The sequence below is a fragment of the Cheilinus undulatus genome, linkage group 6, assembly GCF_018320785.1.
Source record: "Cheilinus undulatus linkage group 6, ASM1832078v1, whole genome shotgun sequence".
Classification (NCBI taxonomy): Eukaryota; Metazoa; Chordata; class Actinopteri; order Labriformes; family Labridae; genus Cheilinus; species Cheilinus undulatus.
The window spans coordinates 15,683,623-15,697,556 of NC_054870.1; the positions used below are offsets into that span (position 1 = coordinate 15,683,623).

The 13,934-nt window shown below is 39.4% G+C and overlaps 1 protein-coding gene across 4 annotated transcripts in view; it reads right to left on the reverse strand.

Moving 5' to 3' along the window:
- The window catches only part of LOC121511191 (stromal membrane-associated protein 1-like), a 178,523-nt gene that overhangs the window by 43,065 nt on the left and 121,524 nt on the right, over nucleotides 1-13,934 (reverse strand). The window lies entirely within an intron of this gene.

Below are 13,934 nucleotides of genomic sequence, written 5' to 3' on the forward strand. Positions count from 1 at the left end.
TCTAAGTCATTCAGACCTTAAAATGTTCAAGAAGTCATTTAGACCTTAAAAGTACATTACATTTAATGCAGCCAAAGATTCCCCCTCTCAAAGTGTTGGACAGCTTCTTAATATGAAAGCCCCTCTATGCTGACTGTGGTCCAGCCCTCACTGTGCAGCTCCCTGTGTATGAGTGTGCATCCTCGGTGTGTTCATGTGTGTTTGTGTGAGAACTGGAGTTTAAAGGGTTCAGCTTGATTATAAAACAAGTCCCCAGTCTGAACTATCGGTCTGTCTCCATGGTGAAGCTGTGAGTGCTCTCAAGAAGTGACTCCACAGCGTAATAAAGGGTGGTGGCATTTTGCCCGACATGGCAGTGATGATGAGGATGATGATGAGGATGAGCCCTTTTCTGCCAGCAGCTCATTTCCATGGCAAAGACAGAATGAAGTTTTGGTACAAGTGGGGGATTAGAGTGGTAGGAGGGTAATTGAGGCTCAGGAAGTCATACTTTCTCTTTTCTATTTCAATATGTAACTCTGATTCACATCCGTCACTCTTTTCAGCCCTTAAAGCTATAGAATAGTCATGCTGGCCTTCAAGTGTGTCTTACATTCATTTACAAAGTCAGAATGAAAACCAAGTTCATGAATAATTTTGTCTTCCCTGTACCCTGCTGTCTAGAAAGTGAGCTCTCACTATACTCACACTTTAAAAAGGTTACATGAAAGATGTTTCCTGTGGTTATATAAATGACCTCCACAGTTCACTCTCTCACACACAGTTCACTCTCCTCCCCCTTGCAGCCTCTCCATCAGTGTTCTCTCTCTCTCCATTAAATGACTGTACATTGTGTACTGCAGGGAGTCTCTGAAACCACCAGGGAAACAGACCCCTCTCTGGACAGCACAGTTCCCTGTAATGATGCTCAGTTTTAGCACCATAATGATCAGATCCTTTTTCATGGTGGGTCTGAGCTGAGCTGACGACAGTAGACGCTACTGAAATGATACAAGGTTCAAATTTGAATGAAGATTTAATTAGTCTTAAGCAAAGTGTGCATCAGTGAAGCTCTCACTTTGCTGAGGAAGTAGGAGGGTCATCAATATGAGATGAAATTGTACTTTCTACATTTGGTAAAGAGTGGGATATTAAAATGGGTTAACTTGAAGTCAGACTAAGGGTGTACTCACACTAGGCCATCCGTACCGTGCCGTATTCTAACCGTGCTGAAGCCCATTTCACCCCCTCCCCTGTCCCCGCTTTGGCCCGCATTTACACTGCTCAATGCATCCAGGCCTGGGCATGGATACGTCACGCATCGACGTCATTACACGAAGCATCCACCGTTGATGACTCAGTATGCATAAGTGTTGTTTTTTGGGCTGTAAAATAGTTACAGATTTACACGATATCTGATCTGACACCAGAATTATTTCTCCTGACCTGGAATCAGCTACATTAACTAAACAGAGCCAAGTGAGGAGAGAGCGGTTCATAGCTCACATCATATAATCTGGAGCCTGCTCAGAGTTCCAAGCACTTCTGCTGAATGAAACCCGGATTTTTTAACTCGTATGAGCCCCTACAGTCATTCCTCTGTGTGTCCTTAGACTATCTAAATCCCCTTGGCATTCTTTTATGCGCCACGAACTGTGCCTTTTCTCAGCGTAATCCTGGATGCCTGATGCGCCAAACAAGCTCTCGTGTCCAGAGCAGGATTAAATATTCAGTTAAAAGGTTATTTTTACCGTGACGTAACGATTGCACTCACACTGGCCAAACGTACCAGACATACCGGCACAATAAGGATGGCCTAGTGTGAGTACACCCTAAATGAACTTTATATCTGTTCAGATGACTGCAGTGTTAAATTAAGCAATCACAGAGCCATAAAAGCCAACAGACTACACCAAGGCTATTCAATTAGTTTGGAAAAAGGGCCTTACTGAAAAAGGATCTGAAATGAAGGGTAACTAAATTGGGACAACACTGTAAATAGTGAACACACTTTTCACCAAAATAATAATATCTTGTTTTATAACTCCCTGATGGATTACAGTAGCAAATAGCAGTAGTAGTAACAGGGACAGAGCCTGTGGTAACCAGGGATGAACAGGGCTTGCTAAAATCTGATTGGCCTCCCCACAATCCTAAAATGATTGTCCTTTTCAGCTGTTAACCAGCCATTTAGACAACTCAGTAACTTTTTTTTAGTGTAGTTTATTTCTGTCACTTTAAACATGCAGACCCAAATACACTGGTAAAGTGAAAACTAACAAGCAGACAAACATTTATTTAATTCTATTTCCACATTAAAACCAAACAATCAGCATAAAGAAATAACAAAACAGGACCAAAAAGGTGTAGGTTGAAGCCTTCGCTTATTTCACCTACCCTCTTCAAATTAATCTTTTACTCAACTTTCTTTACATTTTTATAAAACAATAAGATAAGCATAACTAAATAAATATTCATCATATATAGACCCTTTGTCTATCCAAAATCTCAGACACATTGTGTGTTCATGCCACAGTTCTGTTCTTTACAATCATCTATTGTTTAAATACATTTTTAAACCTACTGTGTGTTTGACCTTCTTTCATTTCTGTTTCTAATCCATTCCACAGACTAACTCCAAACACTGAAAAACATCTTAGTTTAACATTAGTTCTGCGCCTGTTCTGGGACCTTTGGTTCTGCTGGTTGTTTTGATCCCAAATGACTCTTCATTTTAACCTTGCAAAGCAGATGGATACGCCTGTTTCCGTATTACTCACTGGCAAATCAACAGCAACAAGAGGCCGGTGCAGATATGGCAAAAGAGATTAGCGTGGATGCTGCTAAAGCACCAGTTTTATCAGAACTTGACAACATTTCTTCGTTAAAAGAAGAACAAAGAACAGCAGTGAGTTGTTTTCTTTTCAAAACAATAAAAGTCGTGTACTGACATGTCTAAAGTCGCCATGGTTCGTGTAATTAATCGGTAGCTGCGTGTGCGCTCCTCGGCCGTGGTTATGTCCCGTGTTTTGTTGCTCTGATTGGCCCGTAAAGATCTGACAGACAGAACGTTCACCTAATCACACTCCGAGTTTTTCAAATGCTCTGCCCTTTCCCAAATTCTTAGTATTGAAGGTTTCCTAGACGGACGTGTGAAACATGACCATCTGACATGTCAGGTTATCTTCATTTGGTATCAGTTTGGCTTTTAGAATTTGAATTAAATAACAAGAAAGATGGAGGAAAGAAAACTGACACTTAAACGGGAGCTAGCTACCATGGCTATCATAAGAGGCATTTAGTTGAAAAGGTTCATTCATGAACAGAACATCACACATCATTACACTATCTTACCCCACAAGACTCCTTCAGTTGATAGTATGTTGTCATTTAGAAGGTCATCAGGAGTGACTTACGATATTGCTTGCCTCCCTGCCAGGTAAATCAGTTACAGTGCAGAGGTGCATTTAGAGCTGTAAAGTACCCTGTTCCCATTAATTCCTAACAGCTACCCCCCAATTCCTAATCCCCATCAAACATCTGGGATCATGTGAACAACCTACCGGATCAAGCAATGGTGACAAAAGTTATTTGGCAACTGAACGGTTACCAGACACGTCTGATAATTTTAGTGAGATGTTTTTGTTTTATTTTTTGCTGTTTTCATGCCTTTATTTGATAGAGGAAGGACAGTGGATAGACTCGGAAACAGGGAGGAAGGTGGGGAGAGACATGCGGCAAAGGGCCACAGGCCGGATTTGAACCCGGGCCGCCCACGTACATGGGTGGCGCCTTAAACCACTCGACCATCTGCGCTCCCCCTTAGTAAGATGTGTTGATAGATTGTGAACATTTTAAGCTCATTTAGCATTTAGCCCATTTTTCATTTTAAATCTCTAGCTTTGATCTATGAGTTCAATCATCCTTGAGTCAAACTGCACATTTGAGCAAAGTTGAAAGAAATCTCCTCAAAACCCTTTTGTTTATACAGTGCATATAAACAAGAGCCAGGTGGATGGATGGATGGATGGATGGATGAATGGGTGGGTGGGTGGGTGGATGGATGGATGGATGGATGGGTGGATGTATGTATGGATGGATGGATGGATGGATGGATGGATGGATGGATGGCTGGATGGGTGGATGTATGGATGGATGGATGGATGGATGGATGGGTGGATGGGTGGGTGGATGGATGGATGGATGGGTTGATGGGTGGTTGGGTGGATGGATGGATGGATGGATGGGTGGGTGGATGGGTGGATCTATAGATGGATGGACGTATAGATGGATGGATGGATGGATGGGTGGATGTATAGATGGATGGACGTATAGATGGATGGATCGACGGATGGATGGGTGGATGTATAGATGGATGGATGGATCGATGGATGGGTGGATGGATGGGTGGATGTATGGATGGATGGATGGATGGACAGATATAATTGAAAACACATTCCCTTATTCCCTGGCTATTGCTGGCACAAAGGAATAAAATAAAGGCAGGTGATTGAGGTACTGGCAAATGACCTTTTGAATCAAAGTATAATTAGGATTTTTACAATGGAGCCTGTTAGCTTAAAAAAAAAAAGAAAAACATTTCAGCCGTACTAGACAAAAAGATCTATCGCTGTTGGAATTACTTCAAAGATTGTTATTTCAGACTCAAACCCACGGTCTGAGACCTTTAGAGTTCAAAACAAGCAGTTAGCTCACAATAGACAATTTTGTTCCAATTACATGGCTGGCACTTAGTTTGACCACATTGGACCTTTTATCTCACAACAAGACTTGTGGGTAAAGGAAACAGGATTCACCTTTCAGCCTGTTGTTTGTATTGCAACTTTCTGATCAGATTTCAGACATAAAAATGAATGTATGGTCCCAATGGTCAATATGCATCTCCATTTTGTGGATAACAAAATTCACTCTTGGTCATTGAAGTGTAGTAAAGCTGTAAGCCAGAACTATGTAAATTTATCCCATTTTTCCCAAAACACAAGTCCCAAATCAGGCATGAAATGAGGCTCTGGGAGAACTTCAGACCAGAAAGGAGAACATGAGGTCTGTTGATGATCACCATCATTATGGAGAGCGAAGAGTGGAGCGTGGATGAAAACTGAACTGCTGCTGGTACAGCCACATCAGAAAAAGGAACACAACTCTAGTTGTGTACGATTGAGATGTTTGAAAGGTGTTTTTTATGCAACTTGGGGGACTATACACTTTAAATGGATACTTAAAGGCAGTCTGTGCTGCAGTTAAACAGCCCGTGTTGTTTCAATTTTGAGGTCTCAGTTTCTATGCAACCAAAGTGCAAACATATCTCTGTTAACAGACAGAAATGTTGTACAAGATGTGCTATAATTTGACCTGTGAAAACACGCAATAAAATATGAACTAATGGCATGCACTCACTGACCACTTTATTAGGTATACCTGCTCAACTGCTCATTAAAGTCTCTGTAAAGCAATGAACAAAATCATGTTCTCAGGTTTGTTGTAAAGCAAAGTAACCACCAGGCCAAATTTCAGTAATGGAAAAGATCAGAAGAACAGAAACCCGAGTTTTAAAATCATGAAAAAAAGAAGCAGCTGATATCAGCTCTAGGATGCTATAGGTATTTTGGTTAAATGTGCTAAAACCGTGCCAACTTAGGGGAAGATGATCCTCTTTCAAAAAAACAACAAAACAACAACAACAAAAAAAACCAACAACAAAGAACTAAATGGAGGACTTGTCTGCTCTTCTTGACCAGTCAGCTCTTTGTTTGAACCACCAGCAGATAGTAATGTGCTAAAACGTCTGAGTTTTATTTTCTCATCCTGCATGTTCAAACCAGCTGGATATTTTACATTGTAACTTTTTGCTCTTGTAGTTGTACAATCCCGTTGTTATAATGGGTTAACTTCAGCCTGTGGCACTGGTATCTAACTCTACAGATGCAACAATTCCTGTTTTCTATTTGTCATCTTGAATCACTCTGTGATCATTACTGCTGGGAACTTTACAGGGATGCAAAGATTATAAATTTTGGTGTCATAATTATAGTCTAAGAAAGCATTTCTGTTTCACGATTATCAGACTATTTTGCATTAATTTATGGAATTCAATGTAACTTTTTTTTGTTACAAATTTGAGTTGTCTTTATCGCCTCCTGTTTGAATAGAAATGCAAGAGTTCAGTGCAAATAACCCAGTGCACAATGATGAATGACTAAAAATAGAAGATCTTTCCCTACTTTTGATTTAGAACTTAATTTCAACTTAAGCTCTAAAGCTGCTTTATGAAAAACAAATAAAATAGTTACTGTAAAAAATGAACAAAAGTACACACAGTATATATCACTGGAATTAAATGCAGGCAAAAAAAGTGTCCTTCACAAATTCTTTAGTGATTCAAATGCCCCTAATGTGGGGCACTACTGAATTGTTATTGCCATTAAACGTCATGGAAATTTTTCAATAATCCATTATTATTAATATTATGGATTTTAATTACTTGAAATGTAAAAATATCAGACCGCACTAATATATCTAAGTTTCATTAATAATTGAATTACAAACAACATGATGGTCTTCCGTAGACAACATATAGTGTTTCAGTTGATTAAAATACTACATCGTAACAGCAAAACTAATTGTGATTGACACATTTATATAGTATTCCCCAATTTGATGTTTAAACTTGCCATTAGCGAAAAGTCATTTAATAAATACATAATACATACAATACATACAGGTACATCTCAAAAAATTAGAATATCATGAAAAAATTTAATATTTGCCACTCATTTTAGAAAGTGAAACCCATACATTATATTCTCATTACACATAGAGTGAAATATTTCAAGCCTTTTTTTCTTGAAATTTTAATGATTATGGCTTACAGATAATGAAAACCCAAAATTCAGTGTCTCAGAAAATTACAATATTACATAAGATCAATCAAAAAATGATATTTTAAACAGAAATGTCAGGCTTCTGAAAAAGTATGTTCATTTTTATGCAACATAGTATGTTGGCCCAACATAACTGTTTTATGTTGACCCAACATACTTCTTTCATCCAACAGTTATGCTGGCTCAACACAGGTACTTCTTGCTTAAAGAAAGAATTCATATGAGGTGGGAAAAGTTACCATAATTCTATTACATTCAGCCAACACGTGTTTTTTTTTTTTTTTTTTTTTTTTTTTTGAGTGCAGTTTTTGGCTGTCTGGTACGTCTCTGAGAGCATGATCATGGGACAGTAAAATTATCATCAAAACCTGAAATAAACTGCTGAAATGTTTTTTCATATTGGCTCCTGTGTGATCTTCATCAATGAAACCAGTACATTTGTTTACTGTTTAGTAAATACACTTTCTGGAGTGCCATCTTGTTGAGTAGAGCCCTCAGAAGTGAGCTGAGGAGGCAGTAGGAGGTAAGCCGCGCTGGTCTCAACTCGTCATAGTTTGTGATCGTTTTGATTGAGAGCCCCCTGGTGGTGGAATTTACAATATATGTGTTTAATTTAATGCGGCACTATTTATATTTTTACATTTCCATAATGATAAACCTTTTAGTGTTGCTTTCAGGCCTCCATTTTGACATCATAAATTAAAGACAAAACTCCTGGTCATCCAGCCAGTTGATTATGACGCTCTTATTTCATCTTCTCATTTTCTTTTCAGAAGTGACCAATCAGGAAGAACCAAATATGAACAAGAGGCATTAAAGTTATTTCAAATTTAGTCCTCTATGGCCCAAATAACAAAAAGAGGACATTTGTGCTCATCCAAGGGATGCATGCACATTTCATGTCCTGGAATACTCAATGTGCGCAAATTCTAAATTAGTTTCACAGAGATAGTTTATACTGATAACTTCTGTTGTTTGTTAACATGTTATTTTTTCTAGGGATGCAAGATAATTATCGGCACCGATAAATTATTGGCCGATAACGCATATATTTTACATATTTAATTTTGCCGATGATAAAATATTAACTGACAAAATCCACCGAAAAATAATAATAATAAATTTGTTTTCTTTCTCACAAGACTAAACATTCCGAAACAGTAGGTGGCGCCGCAGTACACGACCCACTGTTAAACACCAGAGAAGAAGAGAAGCAGCCTCTGTGCTAAGAGCTAACAACACAGCGAAGTTATTCAGCATTTACTGGGAGGATAAACTGACAGTGTGTGTAGAATTTGCCCAGCAAAGGTCCTGAAGAGTGGAAAGAAGTCTTCAACTGGTCTTTAAAGTCACTTAAAGTCATCATCCTAATGACGTTAAAACCAAGTGGCAGTAGCTGCTAGCGTTAGCCGCGGGCATTTGGACCTAGACAAAGGTTAAGATGAGGCAGAGTGCTGATTGAGCAGGCATTGGAAACTGCAGAAAGTTCATCAGAACCAAAAGGCAATGCTAATAATGACAAATCATTCTGACAGTCTCCTGATCCAGCGCTGCTTTCACAGACATAAACCTGCCTGCTCTATTTGATGTGCTTTCATTCAGTCGGATCAACGTTAGGGAAAAAAGTTACAGACAACGGTGGACTTTACATTCTTAACCTATCTCTGATATGACTTATGTCAGTGCATATTTTTAATCTATATGTAAAACATCAGCCCTATTTCTGACTTATGCAGCAAAAACAAAAAGAGACACCCAAAAATCTCCATTTGTTAAGCATGACAGCCTGTTATCATTTGTTTTTACGTCTGATTTGACATGGGTCAGCTGAATCCTTGTTTAGTTAACTGAAATGTCAGATTTGACCACTTGTCAAGAATTTATTCCAAGGGAAAAGGGGACAATGTCGGTTAGAATTAGTTTTAAACATCTTTGCTCACTACATATTAACCCCTTCTTACCCCCAGATGTGCATAAATACATGGAATAAACTTATTTTTTAAAAATCACACAATTGAAAAAAAATGATTCGTTATTATCGGTTATCGGCCATCAGGAATAAGAAATTATTGGTTATCGGTATCGGTTCAAAAAAATACTTATGGTGCATCACTAATTTTTTCTCCTGACATAGACGGCCTAAAGGATACATATCAGGGGTGTGAATCTCTCCTTCTCAAGACGATTCAATTCCAATCTTGATTCACAGACTACAATTCAATTCACTGACGATTCATTAAAATACAGAATGATTCGGTTCCGTCCGATGTGATCCGGTACAATCTGATTATTGAATCAAAATAACTTTTTGCTTTAACAAAAATTAGCAAAAAAGGGTAAAACAAGATAACTTCATAATAATTTAAGTGTATTTGATCTTATTTATAGAACAGACTAAATGCCAGGCCTACTGTGCTAACATTCTGAAATTATGTTTTAGAAAGTCTTCATCACACCCAGGTTCCCAGGTGTCTTACCTTGACATTAAATTGGGAGATAAATATCAAAATGAGTTTTTACTGGTACATGTTCATCCTTCTGTACTTGTAACTTCCCTAGCATTATTAATACCAATAAAAAGTACAAACTAAATATCAGATTTTCCCAAGAAGCACAAACTAAAGCGAATTTAAAGTCACAAGGAGATTTGGATAGACAGAGCTCTGTGAGTCTGCTAGTAAAATAATACTGAAAACAGTCAAATTAAAACAGCTTTCTATACATTTTTTTTCACTTCATAATTCCTCTTAATGTGAGTATTCAGTCTACATGTCACAAAAACATCGTTATTTCTTTCTCTGTGTATCTGACCGTTCTTGATCGTTTTCATTCTTGAATTAATTCACTGGAGAACAGCTGATCTCCAGCTCAGTGAAGTCCTCTCTGTTTAATATCATATCAGTGGGCTCAGATGTATTGATTATGTCACCAAATTAATCACTCCCTACAACATGTTACGGTTGTAAACCCCCTGAATAAAGGGGCTGTTGTTATGGTGATAACTGAAGACTTCTCCGAGTTTTAACTCAGAAAAGTGTTTTTGTTCGGGTCTGTTTGCGCTGCATTTAGCATTAGCATCTTAGCTAAACTTGCGCTCTGCTGTCTCAACAGGTGACATTTATGAGCTGCCGAAGTTCTCAATCGCTTTTCTCCAAAGCGTACAGACGGGCAGACATTTCGAAAGTTATCCTTCCTTCACATAAAATCCACAACTTTTTCCTGAGGTGTAGAACTGTAACTGAAGGACATTCAGACGACCAGTGAAACACATCCAGCTACCTAGCGAGCACCTACAGTGAATGGAACTCTCGTTTAAAGTTAAGAGGTCACTGTGGGTCGTGCCAGATTACAGATGGTGAGCCAGTGCATGGTGGAATGGGCTATGAAAACAAGCAGCAGAGCCTCATGAACCGATCTCTATCGTTAACACCGGTCCAAAGACTGGTTCGTGCCACATTTTCAATGATCCAGGGCTCCGTGGGCCGATGCACTCAGACCACTGACGTCAAGATCGGTTAACTGATCTATATCGGATTATCTTTACACCAGTAATACATCTGCATACATGAAAAGGTTCAATCATTGATGATCTGATTTTTGAGCGTATAATTATTGATTTATTCATCTAACATCCTTAGAGCACACATATTCTGATGACAATACAGATATTTATAACTTGATTGTGCTTGAAAGAGTTGAGATTCTACAGGCATTTTGCATTAAAATACAGCCAGACCAAAAATAGCCCAAAAAAGGGCTTGGAGTTACAGGGAATAATTATGCTGATGTATAATTGCTTCATCCCTAGTTGCCACGATCTAGTTTGTGTCCTGATTACTGTGAATACTGAATAATAAAAACTCAGAGGTAAAGATAAACATTGGTACTGAAATAGAGGATTATACATAGAGGAAGAATCCAGTTTATCTCTCCAGACACAAGTGTCAATTTTGCTTGCCAGGATGGTTATAGCATTCAGACTGAGACAGAAGTGAGAGGGATGGAGGGACAGAAAACAAACAGGCAGACAGGGATGCTCCATCAATAAAAGTTTGTGAAATTGATTTAGTGGCTCTTGGCGGGATCTATTTTTGGCAGACTGGTACGTCTCTGAGAGCATTTATCATCGTGGGAAGGTAAAACTATTTATCAAAACCTGAAATAAACTGATAAAATTTGTTTTCATGTTGGCTGTAGTTGAAAAGAACCTTCTTTTACAACATTTGTTATTATCAAGTAAAAAATGGCTAAACTGTTTGGCAAACCAAGCGGAGAGAAAGCAGGGATGGCAGGGGACTACGTATAAAAATGCCTCTGTGAACAGCCTCACAATGTTAGGCGTACTCTGATGCCAGCTCTGGGCTCCAAACTGAATAAAAGTAAACAGAGGAATAAACAGAAACACAGGAGCAAAGGTGGAGAATGGCTATTTGACAGCTGCAGAGTAAGGTAACCAGAGTCACGCAGGCAGGGATGGAAGAATGGGGGGATGTGTGAAAGCTGAAGGCACACTGCCACGTATTTGACTTATTGATTATGTGTGAAATCTCATCCACTCGACATCGCTGCAAGGTGTGTAGCATTGGTTATTTATAGCTGGGCGTTCACTCTCCCCGTCCATGCTGTGGTTGGGAATGTTAGATCAATGCTGTACCCGCTGGCTCTTTCTTCAGTCAGAGCTGCTTTCCTTCACCTATTACAGGCTTGTACTGGGGAAACACAGGGTGATTGCATATTATGAATTTATGGAGTAAACCCTGGATCATCCCTGACTTTTTCTGCTGGAGTTTACAGCTCAGGTCAATGAGCATGGCGCTGAAAGCTCCTGGTTAACAGGCCAAGACTCATACTGTGTACTCAAAATGTCAAAGGTTTGAATCTAGCTTATGACCTTTATTGAATGTCATATCCTCGGTGCATTCAATCTTTGCAGCTATTCTGCTGTCGCGTACTTCAATCTGCCATCAAAACACATGCACGCATGCATGCAGGAGGTTAAAAAACATGCAACCAGGTTACCTACAAAACTGACACCTTGGTAAACTATATGTGTTTCAGATCAGGATACCTTCAGTCTCAAATTGACCTGAGTTTGTGAATAAAACATTTTTAAAAAAGGCCATATAAAGTGTGCATGAAAATAGTTTCCAAGTGACAATCTCATTTCAGTCTTATCTTTGTTAGGCCTTACACATGTACATAGCTGATCAGATGATCAGAACTGAGGTTCATGTAAGCAGTGTTGATGCACACACTAAAATTAAAACAAGATTTTTATACACACTTTTTAACATCAAATTTAAGACCTTTTTAAGACCTGAACTAAGAAATATTAATGCCACTTAATAATGCACCGTTTATGATACACTACATTGCCAGAACTATTCACTCACCTATCCAAATAATTGAAATCAGGTGTTCCAATCACTTTGATGGCCACAGGTGTATAAAATCAAGCACCTAGGCTTGCAGACTGTTTCTACAAACATTTGTGAAAGAATGGGTCGCTCTCAGGAGCTCAGTGAATTCCAGCGTGGTACTGTGATAGGATGCCACCTGTGCAACAAGTCCAGTCGTAAAATTTCCTCACTCCTAAACATTCCTTAGTCAACTGTCAGTGGTATTATAACAAAGTGGAAGTGATTGGGAATGACAGCAACTCAGCCATGAAGTGGTAGGCCAGTAAAATGATGGAGCGGGGTCAGCAGATGCTGAGGCACATAGTGCGCAGAACTCGCCAACTTTCCGCAGAGTCAATCACTACAGACCTCCAAACTTCATGTGGCCCTCAGAATACCTTAAGAACAGTGCATAGAGAGCTTCATGGAATGGGTTTCCATGGCCAAGCAGCTGCATCCAAGCCATACATCACCAAGTGCAATACAAAGCGTCGGACACAGTGGTGTAAAGCATGCCACCACTGGACTCTAAAGCAGAGGAGAATCGCGCTTCTCCATCTGGCAATCTGATGGACCAGTCTGGGTTTGGCTGTTGCCAGGAGAACAGTACCTGTCTGACTGCATTGTGCCAAGTTTGGTGGAGGGGGGATTATGGTGTGGGGTTGTTTTTCAGGAGCTGGGCTTGCTCCCTTAGTTCCAGTGAAAGGAACTCTGAATGCTTCAGCATACCAAGAGATTTTGGACAATTCCATGCTCCCAACTTTGTGGGAACAGTTTGGGGATGGCCCCTTCCTGTTCCAACATGACTGTGCACCAGTGCACAAAGCAAAGTCCATAAAGACATGGATGAGAGAGTTTGGTGTGGATGACCTTGACTGGCCTGCACAGAGTCCTGACCTCAACCCGATAGAACACCTTTGGGATGAATTAGAGTGGAGACTGAGGGCCAGGCCTTCTTGTCCAACATCAGTGTGTGACCTCACAAATGCGCTTCTGGAAGAATGGTCAAAAAATTCCATAAACACACTCCTAAACCTTGTGGAAATACTTCCCAGAAGAGTTGAAGCTATTATAGCTGCAAAGGGTGGACCGACATCATATTAAACCCAATGGATTAAGAATGGGATGGCACTTAAGTTCATATGTGAGTCAAGGCAGGTGAGCAAATGCTTTTCACAATACTGGATGTCAAAAGGTATAGGACAAAGAAGTTTTGGTCAAAAATGCTCAACTTTGGTGATTTTTCGGCACATCTAAAGCCTCTTCTCTATCAATAAACTGTAAGCTGATATTAATAATGACATGTTCTTAGCAAGTGTGCTAATTTGACTCTCATTTTTAGAAAGGAGAACAGCGCTGTTGCCTGGGAAAATCTGTCAAAATAAGGGTGGGCTGTCCACATTTTTAATCAGGCAACTTGGTAACCCTGAGGTTTAAAGACTTGGACTAATGTTCCACATCAGTAGAGTTTATTTAATCACAGTGATTGATGGGGGTGGGGTGGGGATCCCTCAGGAAATTTTGAGCATCCAAAACTGAATTTCCTGATTTTTGGTGAATACTTCTGAAACAATTTGCGGTGGGAATTCAGTTAGAAATCCACTGATTAATTACAGAAGATTTCTATTCCTTTACAAAACTGCATTCTAGTTAG